This window comes from Heptranchias perlo, chromosome 2, assembly GCF_035084215.1.
Source record: "Heptranchias perlo isolate sHepPer1 chromosome 2, sHepPer1.hap1, whole genome shotgun sequence".
NCBI lineage: Eukaryota > Metazoa > Chordata > Chondrichthyes > Hexanchiformes > Hexanchidae > Heptranchias > Heptranchias perlo.
This window is the reverse complement of record NC_090326.1, coordinates 43,571,101-43,584,576: the sequence shown is the minus strand read 5'-3', so window position 1 is coordinate 43,584,576 and position 13,476 is coordinate 43,571,101. Positions and strand designations below refer to the sequence as shown.

At 47.3% G+C, this 13,476-nt stretch overlaps 1 protein-coding gene and 1 long non-coding RNA gene across 2 annotated transcripts in view; one reads left to right on the top strand and one right to left on the bottom strand.

Moving 5' to 3' along the window:
- LOC137333476 (uncharacterized) overlaps positions 1 to 3,796 on the bottom strand; it is a 39,852-nt gene extending 36,056 nt beyond the window's left edge. The window contains exon 1 of the long non-coding RNA XR_010965899.1: positions 3,388 to 3,796. This is a non-coding gene — a long non-coding RNA (uncharacterized lncRNA). The remainder of the gene's footprint in view (positions 1 to 3,387) is intronic.
- The window catches only part of prlh2 (prolactin releasing hormone 2), a 140,819-nt gene that overhangs the window by 12,648 nt on the left and 114,695 nt on the right, over positions 1 to 13,476 (top strand). The gene's annotated exons all lie outside the window — the stretch shown is intronic.

Genomic DNA, 13,476 nt, shown 5'->3' with positions numbered 1-13,476 from the left:
TCCTGAGAGATTGCAGTATCATATGAGTAAGTTCCTGCTAATACTATTATTACTGGGCACTGGTTCTGCATGGTCATTGGTCTGCAGGAAAGCAAACCTAATGGTACCAATGAGATCTGTGAAGCCATGTGAGGTACCTCGATATATCCCAGCCCCAAGTGCTTGGAGGTCGGAAGAGACAGCCCGTTCCATAATGATAACAGTTTGAAAATCGATGGCAGAAGCACAGACTGTCCTTAGGGTTTCTGTCATGGGGGCCTCCACATGCACTACTGCAAAGCCATCCATCAGGGTGTTGTAGATGCAGATAGTAGTCTCCTCCAATTGACTTCCTATCTGCTACACATTGTCAGAGACCTTCCCCGGTGGCTGCATAGACATTTGATGCTCCGCAAGTATCTTTTTAAAGCTGGAACCATGAGATCTAGGTCCCTAGATTGTTCATGTCTTGTGTTTCATCCTGTGTATTACCCATTGGCTCATGTTTTATTGCCCCTCGGGTAGATTGTCTGGGCTGGTGCTTGGAAGGGAGAGGGTGATTGACAGTGCACACAATGAAGTGCTGGCAGGACTGTAGTTACTCTTCTTCCAATACTACATCCAAATATGGCATATCTGGAAGAGAAGAGAGATTAGAATGTGTTGCTGAGGGGTGGAGTTCACAAGTGACTTTTAGTAGAAAGAATAACATGAGGGTTTGATGATCTAATTTGCTGACAAGTAATATGGGGTCTAATAGGATGACAAAGAAGAGAAACAGAATGTAATGACTAATCTGCAGCTGCCACTTGCCTTCCAACATCCCCATCTCCAACTCTCTCTGTTGACTGCCTCCTCAGGAGCTCCAATGCTTCCTCCTCTTAGAGGACATCCTCCAACCCTCTCCTTGGCCACTGTTTGAGGCTGAACCAGACCGTTCGCAACCTTGGCATCCTATTTAACCTTAATGTGGAGATGCCGGTGATGGACTGGGGTGGACAAATGTAAGGAGTCGTACAACACCAGGTTATAGTCCAACAGCTTTATTTGAAATCACAAGCTTTCAGAGCTTTGCTCCTTCGTCGGGTGAGTGAAGGGTTCCATAAAGGCACAGCATATATAGTCAGAGAACAATGTCTGGTGATTACAGATAATCTTTCCAACTGCCTGTTATCACACCTCGGCAGAGAGATAATCACAGCAATCAAAGGAGTGGATGGTGTTCAGACAGGTTAGTCAGGGAAACATATCGTTCGCAGCAAATTACAGCGTCCACGACACCACACAACCCTGCCACGGCAACCTCTGCAAGACATGCCAGATCATCGACACAGATACCACCATCAAACGAGAGGACACCACCCACCAGGTACATGGTTCATACTCCTGTGACTCGACCAATGTTGTCTACCTCATACGTTGCAGGAAAGGTTGCCCCCGGAGCATGGTACATCGGTGAGACCATGCAGACACTGCGACAACGGATGAACGGACACCGCACAACAATCGCCAGACAGGAGGGTTCCCTCCCAGTCGGGGAACACTTCAGCAGTCAAGGACATTCAGCCTCCGATCTTCGGGTAAGCGCTCTCCAAGGCGGCCTTCGAGACACATGACAACGCAAAATCGTCGAGCAGAAATTGATAGCCAAGTTCCGCACCCATGAGGACGGCCTCAACCGGGATCTTGGGTTCATGTCACGCTACATGTAACCCCACCAGCGAAAAAAAGTTATCTGTTTTTAATACAACTGGTCATTCTCTCTCTCTCTCTCTGCCTTTCGGGTCTCTCTCTCTCTCTCCCTGTCTTTGTGATCTGACCCCTTGTGTATTCAGTATTCTTGAATGTAATGTTTCCCTGACTAACCTGTCTGAACACCATCCACTCCTTTGATTGCTGTGATTATCTCTCTGCCGAGGTGTGATAACGGGCAGTTGGAAAGATTATCTGTAATCACCAGGCATTGTTCTCTGACTATATATGCTGTGCCTTTATGGAACCCTTCACTCACCTGACGAAGGAGCAAAGCCCCGAAAGCTTGTGATTCCAAATAAAGCTGTTGGACTATAACCTGGCGTTGTAAGACTCCTTATATTTAACCTTAAGATGAGCTTCCGACCCCATATCTGCTCCATCACCAAAACCGCCTACTTCCACCTCTGTAACATCGCCCATCTCTGCCCCTGTCTCAGCTCATCTGCTGCTGAAACCCTCATCCATGCTTTTGTTACCTCCAGATTGGACTGTTCCAATGTTCTCCTGGCCGGCCTCCCATCTTCCACCCTCCATAAACTTGAGCTCATCCAAAACTCTGCTGCCCGTATCCTAACTTGCACCAAGTCCCGTTCACCCATCACCCCTGTGCTCACTGACCTACATTGGCTCCCAGTCCAGGAACGCCTCAATTTTAAAATTCTCATCCTTGGGTTCAAATCCCTCCATGGCCTCATCCCTCCCTCTATCTGTAACCTCTTCCAGCCCTACAACCCTCCGAGGTTTCTGCGCTCCACCAATTTTTGCCTCTTGCGCATCCCTGATTTTAATTGATCCACCATTGGCAGCTGTGCCATCAGCTGCCTAGGCCCTAAGTTCTGGAATTCCTTCCCTAAACCTCTCCACCTCTCTTTCCTCCTTTAAGATGCTCCTTAAAACCTACCTCTTTGACCAAGCTTTTGGTCATCTGTCCTACTACCTCCTTATGTGGCTTGGTGTCAAATTTTGTTTGATAACACTCCTGTGAAGTGCCTTGTGACATTTTGCTACGTTAAAGGCACTATATAAATGCAAGTAGTAGTAGTAGTAGTTGTTGTTGTTGTTGTGAGAGAATGGAAGTTGGTGGCCCCACCTGTGGCCAATCCCTCAGTTGTCTCCATTAAGAAGAATGCAAACAGTAAGAATTACTTTTGTTTCCATGAGATGCCCAGGCACCAGGAGGCAGATACAATAGGGATGATGACAAGTCCATGCTTTGAGTTATTTCGTAGCATGTGAGGTTTTTACTGGGGTGATTCCCTGTAGGTTTGTGAGTGAAGGAAGGCTTTCGTTGAAGACTGGCGACAAAAGTACTGGGCAGCCTCCAGAGGATTGATAGTAAACAATATATCTATTGTAACTGAGTATGAGGGTAGGTCACTGTAAGTGTCTGCCATATGCTCAGTTGTAGGGAAAAACCTGATTTTCCAGTGGTTCTTGAACCTGGACAATAGTCAGTCAAAGAAAGTCACACTAACGGTAGTTTCATTAATCAAAAGTAATTTTATAATTACGTTATAATTCACACAAGCATGAAGCAAAATCAAACAATCCATATCACCGTACTCTACCTGTTATACATTTAGTGGTTTGCAATGTGATTATTTAATGATTTAACAATTCATGCAAACAACAGGCAAATCCTGTAATACATACCACCTTAGGAACCAAGGATTTTGCATCAAGGCCAAAGATTGATCAGCTCTTTCAAAGCTTTTGAAGTTTCTTCTCATTGGATGTCCTTCCTGTAGGCAAGTTTCTTTAGGCTCCACCTGACTGTATTGTTGGACAACCTTCCTCTAAGCAGAGCTTTCTTTCAAGCTTTCTCCACTGCAGTGTCTGTTTTCGTGGCGATGTCTTCTTTTTACGTTGTTTTTGAACAATTGGACATAGGATTGGGGAAAGTGTCATTTTTGTCCAATCACTCCCCCTGTTACTAAGCTTCGTTCATTACTAGGTCTCTTTGATGACCTCAGTTAAAACCAGGTGTAATTATCTCAGACCGTTGGAATACTGAGCCCCTTCTTCGGACTTTGGAATGTGTATGCCTCTCTTATCTGTAGGAAGACTCTCTTCAAGGAATGTCTTATCTGTGTGTAAACTCTTTTATGGCCTTGGTGGCTCCAATTCTGGCTGCCTCAGTGTTTTCCTTATCAGTTGTTTTTACAAGCCAAAGGCCTGTTAGAAACTTCTAAAAGCTTTTTCAATTTCTGCAGTTGCTGTGTTTCCAGTTTTCAAATGTAATGTTTAACAGGTGCGCAGTTAACCCTTTCCTGTAAATATAACACAGTTCAAGGGGTTTTAACGCCACACAGTGCAGTGCATTCTTGGAAGGTGTTTTTTAAAATTCGTTCATGGGATGTGGGCGTCGCTGGCGAGGCCGGCATTTATTGCCCATCCCTAATTGCCCTTGAGAAGGTGGTGGTGAGCCGCTTTCATGAACGGCTGCAGTCCGTGTGGTGAAGGTTCTCCCACAGTGCTGTTAGGAAGGGAGTTCCAGGATTTTGACCCAGCGACGATGAAGGAACGGCGATATATTTCCAAGTCGGGATGGTGTGTGACTTGGAGCGGAACATGCAGGTGGTCTTGTTCACATGTGCCTGCTGCTCTTGTCCTTCTAGGTGGTAGAGGTCGTGGGTTTGGGAGGTGCTGTCGAAGAAGCTTTGGCGAGTTGCTGCAGTGCATCCTGTGGATGGTACACACTGCAGCCACAGTGCGCCGGTGGTGAAGGGAGTTAATGTTTAGGGTGGTGGATGGGGTGCCAATCAAGCGGGCTGCTTTATCCTGGATGGTGTCGAACTTCTTGAGTATTGTTGGAGCTGCACTCATCCAGGCAAGTGGAGATTATTCCATCACACTCCTGACTTGTGCTTTGTAGATGGTGGAAAGGCTTTGAGGAGTCAGGAGGTGAGTCACTCGCCACAGAATACCCAGCCTCTGACCTGCTCTTGTAGCCACAGTATTTATATGGCTGGTCCAGTTAAGTTTCTGGTCAATGGTGACCCCCCCAGGATGATGATGGTGGGGGATTCGGCGATGGTAATGCCGTTGAATGTCAAGCGGAGGTGGTTAGACTCTCTCTTGTTGGAGATGGCCATTGCCTGGCACTTGTCTGGCGCGAATGTTACTTGCCACTTATCAACCCAAGCCTGAATGTTCTCCAGGTCTTGCTGCATGCGGGCACGGACTGCTTCATTATCTGAGGGGTTGCGAATGGAACTGAACACTGTGCAATCATCAGCGAACATCCCCATTTCTGACCTTATAATGGAGGGAAGGTCATTGATGAAGCAGCTGAAGATGGTTGGGCCTAGGACATTGCCCTGAGGAACTCCTGCAGCAATGTCCTGGGGCTGAGATGATTGGCCTCCATCAACCACTACCATCTTCCTTTGTGCTTGGTATGACTCCAGTCACTGGAGAGTTTTCCCTCTGATTCCCATTGACCTCAATTTTACGAGGGCTCCTTGGTGCCACACTTGGTCAAATGCTGCCTTGATGTCAAAGGCAGCCACTCTCACCTCACCTCTGGAATTCAGCTCTTTTGTCCATGTTTGGACCAAGGCTGTAATGAGGTCTGGAGCCGAATGGTCCTGGCAGAACCCAAACTGAGCATTGGTGAGCAGGTTATTGTTGAGTAAATGCCGCTTGATAGCACTGTCGACGACACCTTCCATCACTTTGCTGATGATTGAGAGTATACTGATGGGGCGGTAATTGGCCGGATTGGATTTGTCCTGCTTTTTGTGGACAGGACATACCTGGGCAATTTTCCACATTGTCGGGTAGATGCCAGTGTTGTAGCTGTACTGGAACAGCTTGGCTAGGGGCGCAGCTAGTTCTGGAGCACAAGTCTTCAGCACTACAGCCGGGATGTTGTCGGGGTCCATAGCCTTTGCTGTATTCAGTGCATTCAGCTGTTTCTTGATATCACGTGGAGTGAATCGAATTGGCTGAAGACTGGCTTCTGTGATGGTGGGGATATCGGGAGGAGGCCCAGATGGATCATCCACTCGGCACTTCTGGCTGAAGATGGTTGCAAGCGCTTCAGCCTTGTCTTTTGCACTCACATGCTGGGCTCCGCCATCATTGAGCATGGGGATGTTTACAGAGCCTCCTCCTCCCGTTAGTTGTTTAATTGTCCACCACCATTCACGACTGGATGTGGCAAGACTGCAAAGCTTTGATCTGAACCATTGGTTGTGGAATCGCTTAGCTCTGTCTATAGCATGTTGCTTCCGCTGTTTAGCATGCATGTAGTCCTGAGTTGTAGCTTCACCAGGTTGGCACCTCATTTTTAGGTATGCCTGCTGCTGCTCCTGGCATGCTCTTCTACACTCCTCATTGAACCAGGGTTGATCCCCTGGCTTGTTGGTAATCGTAAAGTGAGTAATATGCCGGGCCATGAGGTTACAGATTGTGCTGGAATACAATTCTGCTGCTGCTGATGGCCCACAGCGCCTCATGGATGCCCAGTTTTGAGCTGCCAGATCTGTTCTGAATCTATCCCAATTAGCACGGTGGTAGTGCCACACAACACGTTGGATGGTGTCCTCAGTGCGAAGACTGGACTTCGTCTCCACGAGGACTGTGCGGTGGTCACTCCTACCAATACTGTCATGGACAGATGCATTTGCGACAGGTAGGTTGATGAGGACGAGATCAAGTAAGATTTTCCCTCGTGTTGGTTCGCTCACCACCTGCCGTAGGCGCAGTCTGGCAGCTATGTCCTTCAGGACTCGGCCAGTTTGGTCAGTAGTGGTGCTACCAAGCCACTCTTGATGATGGACATTGAAGTCCCCCACCCAGAGTGCATTCTGTGCCCTTGCCACCCTCAATGCTTCCTCCAAGTGGTTTTCAACATGGAGAAGGACTGATTCATCAACTGAGGGAGGGCAGTAGGTGGTAATCAGCAGGAGGTTTCCTTGCCCATGTTTAACCTGATGCCGTGAGATTTCATGGGGTCCAGTGTCAATGTTGAGGTCTCCCAGGGCCACTCCCTCCTGACTGTATATCACTGTACTGCCACCTCTGGTTGGTCTGTCCTGCTGGTAGGACAGGACATACCCAGGGATGGTGATGGAAGAGTCTGGGACGTTGGCTGCAAGCTATGATTCTGTGAGTATGGCTATGTCAGGCTGTTGCTTGACTGGTCTGACGCCTCTTGGCTGACTCCTCTTACTTTGGCAGACCTGGTAAGATGATTAAACATTTTGCGGCACCAAGTTGCTGTCTGCGGGGTCATTGGCACTCACTTTCCTGACCAACTCCTTCCACTGCTGCTGTGTTGTTCTCTCGTGGAGTCTATGTCACTTGGATTCAAATAGGGTGTTCTTCCATTATTAACTACTGAGGCATTTCAACTGCAATATTAGAGAAACTGGGCATTCTCTACTTTCCGCTTGATGTGCCAAAGATTGCTTCCTAATCAAATTGTGCTACCGCTTTCTTCCAGATTTGCTCATGTGCTGGCCCCTTTAAGCTACTGCAAGTCCTTAAATCCAACAGCAACACACAAGTTTCCACCCAACAAACGGTGAGCTCCCTTTCAGAGGCGGTAATAGTGTGGGAGCTTGCCTCCTTTATTAAAATTGGGCTGATCCTTGAAACCGCAGAGGGATCGGCCCACCTGAGTTCAGGCAGGTGCAAATGTCTCGCTCTGGTTTTCACCTGAGTGGAAAATGTAGGCAACACTTATCTCACTACTTACTTTCCTAGAATATTGTGTATCAAATAGAATAAATGAAAGGTTTGTGACACCTCCAAAGTCTCTCACAACCACGTGGCCCATAAAAATAAAGAGCCCCTGAATCCCCAGCAAATTTAGTTATATTTGTGTCTTCAACATTTGACTGAGCCTTCACCTTCATTAACTTTTCTCCCCTAATTAAAAGGTCTGTGCTGTGTCAATAAAAGCATGTTTAATAACACGTGGAAGCATGCCACAAGACTAAACCATTTGACCCATCAAGTCTATTCCTTCCACAATCTATCGTCTCATTGCCTCTCCATATACTTAATCCCTGAGTGAAAGTTCTGTACAAGTACATAAGAACATAAGAACTTAAGAAATAGGAGCAGGAGTAGGCCATCTGGCCCCTCGAGCCAGATCCACCATTCAACAAGATCATGGCTGATCTACTACCTCAATGCCATTTCCCTGCACCATCCCCATATCCCTTGATGCCTCTACTATCTAGAAATCTATTGATCTCTTTTTTGAATGTACTCAATGACTGAGCCTCCACAGCCCTCTGGGATAGAGAATTCCAAAGGTTCACCACCCTCTGAGTGAAGAAATTTCTCCTCATCTCAATCCTAAATGGCCGACCCTCTATTCTGAGAATGTGACCCCTGGTTCTAGACTCTCCAGCCAGGGAAAACATTCTCCCTGCGTCTACCTTGTCGAGCCCTGTAAGAATTTGGTATGTTTCAATGAGATCACCTCTCATTCCTCTAAACTCTAGAGAATACAGGCCTAGTCTACTCAATCTCTCCTCATACAACAATCCTGCCATCCCAAGAATCAGTCTGGTGAACCTTCGTTGCACTCCCTCTGTGGTAAGGAGACAAAATTGTACACAATACTCCAGGTGCGGTTTCACCAAGGCCCTATATAATTGCAGTAAGACACCTTTACTCCTGTACTCAAATCCTCTTGTAATAAAGGCCAACAAACCATTTGCCTTCCTAATTGCTTGCTGCACCTGCATGTTTGCTTTCAGTGACTCATGTACAAGGACACCCAGGTCCCTTTGAATATCAATATTTCCCAATCTCTTACCATTTACTTTCTGATCGTCAAAAGCAATCAAGCCAAACTCTCGAATACAAAAGATTCTTCTAATCTATGGACTACAGCTCTCCTGCAGTGTCGCTCATGGGCTCAGTGGGGCCACAAGGGTGCTGTTTAGTTTTGAAGTCAGATGTATTGCTCAGGACCTTTGGAACTCATGATCCATGTTAGAAGGGATCAAGGCTTAAGGCTGGAGCAGGGAGAGAGTGGAGCCTAGCTGGAGTACTTAGGGTGGGCCAGTGAGGGAGGGAGTGGGGCTACAGCACAAGCAGGCATGGGAGGGAAGCCAACCTATATTCTTTCCTATTGTATATGCTCAATTGTAAACAATTTTACAACACCAAGTTATAGTCCAGCAATTTTATTTTAAATTCACAAGCTTTCGGAGGCTACCTCCTTCCTCAGGTGAACGATGTGGAAATGAAGTCCTCGAAATGAAGTCGCATTTATAATTCACAGAACAATGCTTGGTGATAACAGACAGTTTTTTCAACTGCCCGTTGCCAAGGCAATCAGTGTGCAGACAGACAGGTGTTACCTGCCAGGTCTCAGAATATACAAATCACCAAAAAAAACAACAAACAAAAAAAAACAGAGATAGAGAGGTAGAAACATAGAAAAGACAGCAACTGACCCGTTATATTAAAAACAGATAACATTTGTTCGCTGGTGGGGTAATGTGTAGCGTGACATGAACCCAAGATCCCGGTTGAGGCCGTCCTCATGGGTGCGGAACTTGGCTATCAATTTCTGCTCGACGATTTTGCGTTGTCGTGTGTCTCGAAGGCCGCCTTGGAGTACGCTTACCCGAAGGTCGGTGGCTGAATGTCCTTGACTGCTGAAGTGTTCCCCGACTGGGAGGGAACCCTCCTGTTTGGCGATTGTTGCGCGGTGCCCGTTCATCCGTTGTCGCAGTGTCTGCATGGTCTCGCCAATGTACCATGCTCTGGAGCATCCTTTCCTGCAACGTATGAGGTAGACAACGTTGGCCGAGTCACAGGAGTATGAACCATGCACCTGGTGGGTGGTGTCCTCTCGTGTGATGGTGGTATCTGTGTCGATGATCTGGCATGTCTTGCAGAGGTTACCGCGGCAGGGTTGTGTGGTGTCGTGGACGCTGTTCTCTTGAAAGCTGGGTAATTTGCTGCGAACGATGGTCTGTTTGAGGTTAATATGTCTTTTCTCTTTCCAGATGCACATATGTCTTTTCTCTTTCCAGATGCTGACAGACCTGCTGGGGAGCTCATAAGCGATATATCAGGTAGTGAATGGAAAAGTAACTCCAGAACATTACCTCATATTAAACTATGACAGTAAGACAATGGGGCACCAGTTCAAATTGGCCAAAGTAGCTCCTCACAAAAGAGTGATCAACACTTAGAATGGACTTCAAGGGTAAGGTAGAGAAAGCACACATATATGCTCAAAGCAGTGATGGGCACTTCAGCACAAATGATAGCAACAGTTTGTTTAATAATGTGTGGTTTAGTGAAAAAAACATACAGAATATTTCACCATTATGTTCTATTAAATCCGTGGGATTTAAAGTGTTTTCAAAATGGTGCAAACAATTGGAGAATTGTACTTCCAAAGTACTTGTATGTGAGTCAAACCTATTGCATCAGTTAAACTCAGTTGTAGACTTCAAGAGCACCATCTTGTGGAGAATGATGTAATTCCCATAGTGTTTAACTTTCATATTTTCCACTCTTTGTCTTCTATTTTTGTTCTTTTTAAATCTTGTGTTCAATTTTCAACTTTGATATCCCTTTTTTACTTTCTCATATTTTTAAATGAAATGATCTCCTCTTTCGGTTTCCTCCCTTCACAGCGTCCAACTGCCTCTTAAATTATTTAAAGATTTTTGCTTTCTCTACCTTACCCTTGAAGTCCATTCTAAGTGTTGATCACTCTTTTGTGAGGAGCTACTTTGGCCAATTTGAACTGGTGCCCCATTGTCTTACTGTCATAGTTTAATATGAGGTAATGTTCTGGAGTTACTTTTCCATTCACTACCTGATATATCGCTTATGAGCTCCCCAGCAGGTCTGTCAGCAACTGGAAAGAGAAAAGACATATTAATAGCTTGGGCCTAGACCCTTCATCAGAAGGGGGTTCTCACAAAGGCTCTATACCCAAAATGTCAACCTGTCTTTTCTCTTTCCAGATACTGGCAGATTTTCTGTGTGGTTCTAGTATTTTCTATTGCTATTTCAGATATCCAGCAATTGCAGTTTTTTCCCTTTTATCTCTGAGGTTCCCTCTCAGTCGCTTCCTTTCAAGGCTGAAAAGCCCAAGGCTCCGAATTCCCACAAGCCACCGATTTGGGTGTAAGTGAAGAGATAGGCCCGCTGGGAACATCGGCCACTGGCGTCACCAGAGTATGCGGGGTCTGGATAGTCCCCCAGTTTAAATATTCCCAGATGGCGCCCATGCTACTAGGGGTACTTTTTGAGCAGCTACTGTTGCAGGGGCAAGGAAATAGCAGTGGATGCCCTCCACTTTAAAGGACGCTGGCAGCCTCAGTCCTGGAACCCTTGTAGTCAGGGCTCATTGCCCCTCTTGTAAATGATTTGTGATGTTTGACAGTCTGAGTCTTTGGCCATCTAGACCATGAACCAAGTGGGCCTCACTTCCACCATGGGCGAGGTCTGTATGCTCCACAGTAGAAGAAACTCCCAGCATGGGTGTCCCCTCTCCCAGCCATTCCGCCTCTGATGTGGGTGACCTTGTTTAGGGCAGACGGAGATAAAAGGATGAAAATGCCAATGAAGAATTGGCAGCACTACCAGCAATGCAATAAAATTAGTGCACCAGGCATTAGTTCTAGGTGCATGTCTAAGAGTGGCTTCTCCCCTGAGTCATTGCAGAAAGCCTACCAAATTAGCTTACCTCACCCTGGAGTAAATTCTCAGATTATGCAGATTAACAGCCATTTCCCTTGCAGCAGTCAGTATTCTTTGAAGGGAGCCCTCTCGGCTTGGATTCTTTGAGGGAGAATGCACACTTGAAGGTTGGCTCCGAGGTGATCATAGCCCTCTGCTGCCCTTCCTCATGACACCATTGTGAGACTCATGGTTGTAGAATGAACACAGATACAACAAGGTCGATGTATCCACCAGGAGAACACCCAACAAACTATTGTAATCTAGAAACAACACTTTAGATGCCTGAACAGATCTAGGGATGCCTCACAGTGCAGCCCCACCATGATCTCAAAGACCATAACGGCTGAGAGGAGCACATAAAGCGCGGGAGAAGCGGCTGAGAGGAGCACATAAAGAGCGGGAGAAGCGGCTGAGAGGAGCACAAAAAGAGCGGGAGAAGCGGCTGAGAGGAGCACATAAAGAGCGGGAGAAGCGGCTGAGAGGAGCAGATCAAGAGCGGGAGAAGCGGCTGAGAGGAGCAGATAAAGAGCGGGAGAAGCGGCTGAGAGGAGCACATAAAGAGTGGGAGAAGCGGCTGAGAGGAGCAGATAAAGAGCGGGAGAAGCGGCTGAGAGGAGCACATAAAGAGCGGGAGAAGCGGCTGAGAGGAGCAGATAAAGAGTGGGAGAAGCGGCTGAGAGGAGCAGATAAAGAGCGGGAGAAGCGGCTGAGAGGAGCAGATAAAGAGCGGGAGAAGCGGCTGAGAGGAGCAGATAAAGAGTTTGGGGTGACGTCACCAGTCAGAAAGTGACGCGGCACAGGGGAGGCAGCTGATTGGTGAGTAGGTTCAGGTGAGTATTTCTACCATTTTACTGTAAGTAAAGTAATAAGAAAGGGAAGGTCTGCAGGTTTTATAGCAGATAGTGTTTTTTTTAGTGTACCTAGGTCCCTAGCATAGTTAACATTTTCTAATTTCAACGTAACTTAAAAGGGGTAACTAAGCTAAGGCAAGTCATGGCAGCAGACCTCGCACCCGTGATTTGCCCCTCCTGCAAGATGTGGGAAGTCATGGACACTACCAGTGTCCCTGCCGACCATGTGTGCAGGAAGTGTGTCCACCTGCAGCTACTGACCGATCGTATCTCGGAGCTGGAGCTGCGGGTGGACTCACTGTGGAGCATCCGCGATGCAGAGAAACTCGTGGATAGCACGTTTAGCGAGTTGGTCACACCGCAGGTAAAGGGAGTACAGGCAGGAAGTGAATGGGTGACCACCAGGCAGAGTAAGAGGTGCAGGCAGGTAGTGCAGGGGTCCCCTGTGGCCATCCCCCTCTCAAACAGGTATACCGTTTTGGATACTGTTGGGGGTGATGGCTCACCAGGGGAAGGTGGTAGCGGCCAGGTTCATGGCACCGTGGCTGGCTCTGCTGCACAGGAGGGCAGGAAAAAGAGTGGCAGAGCTATAGTGATAGGGGACTCGATTGTAAGGGGAATAGACAGGCGTTTCTGCGGACGCAACCGAGACTCCAGGATGGTATGTTGCCTCCCTGGTGCAAGGGTCAAGGATGTCTCGGAGCGGCTGCAGGACATTCTGGAGGGGGAGGGTGAACAGCCAGTTGTCGTGGTGCATATAGGTACCAACGATATAGGTAAAAACGGGATGAGGTCCTACAAGCTGAATTTAGGGAGTTAGGAGTTAAACTAAAAAGTAGGACCTCAAAGGTAGTAATCTCAGGATTGCTACCAGTGCCACGGGCTAGTCAGAGTAGGAATGACAGGATAGCTAGGATGAATACGTGGCTTGAGAGATGGTGCAAGAGGGAGGGATTCAAATTCCTGGGACATTGGAACCGGTTCTGGGGGAGGTGGGACCAGTACAAATTGGACGGTCTGCATCTGGGCAGGACTGGAACCAATGTCCTAGGGGGAGTGTTTGCCAGTGCTGTTGGGGAGGGTTTAAACTAATGTGGCAGGGGGATGGGAACCGATGCAGGAAGTCAGTGGGAAGTAAAGTGGTGACAGAAACAAAAGGCAGTAAGGGAGAGTGTACAAAACATGACCGGACAGATGGTCTGAGAAAGCA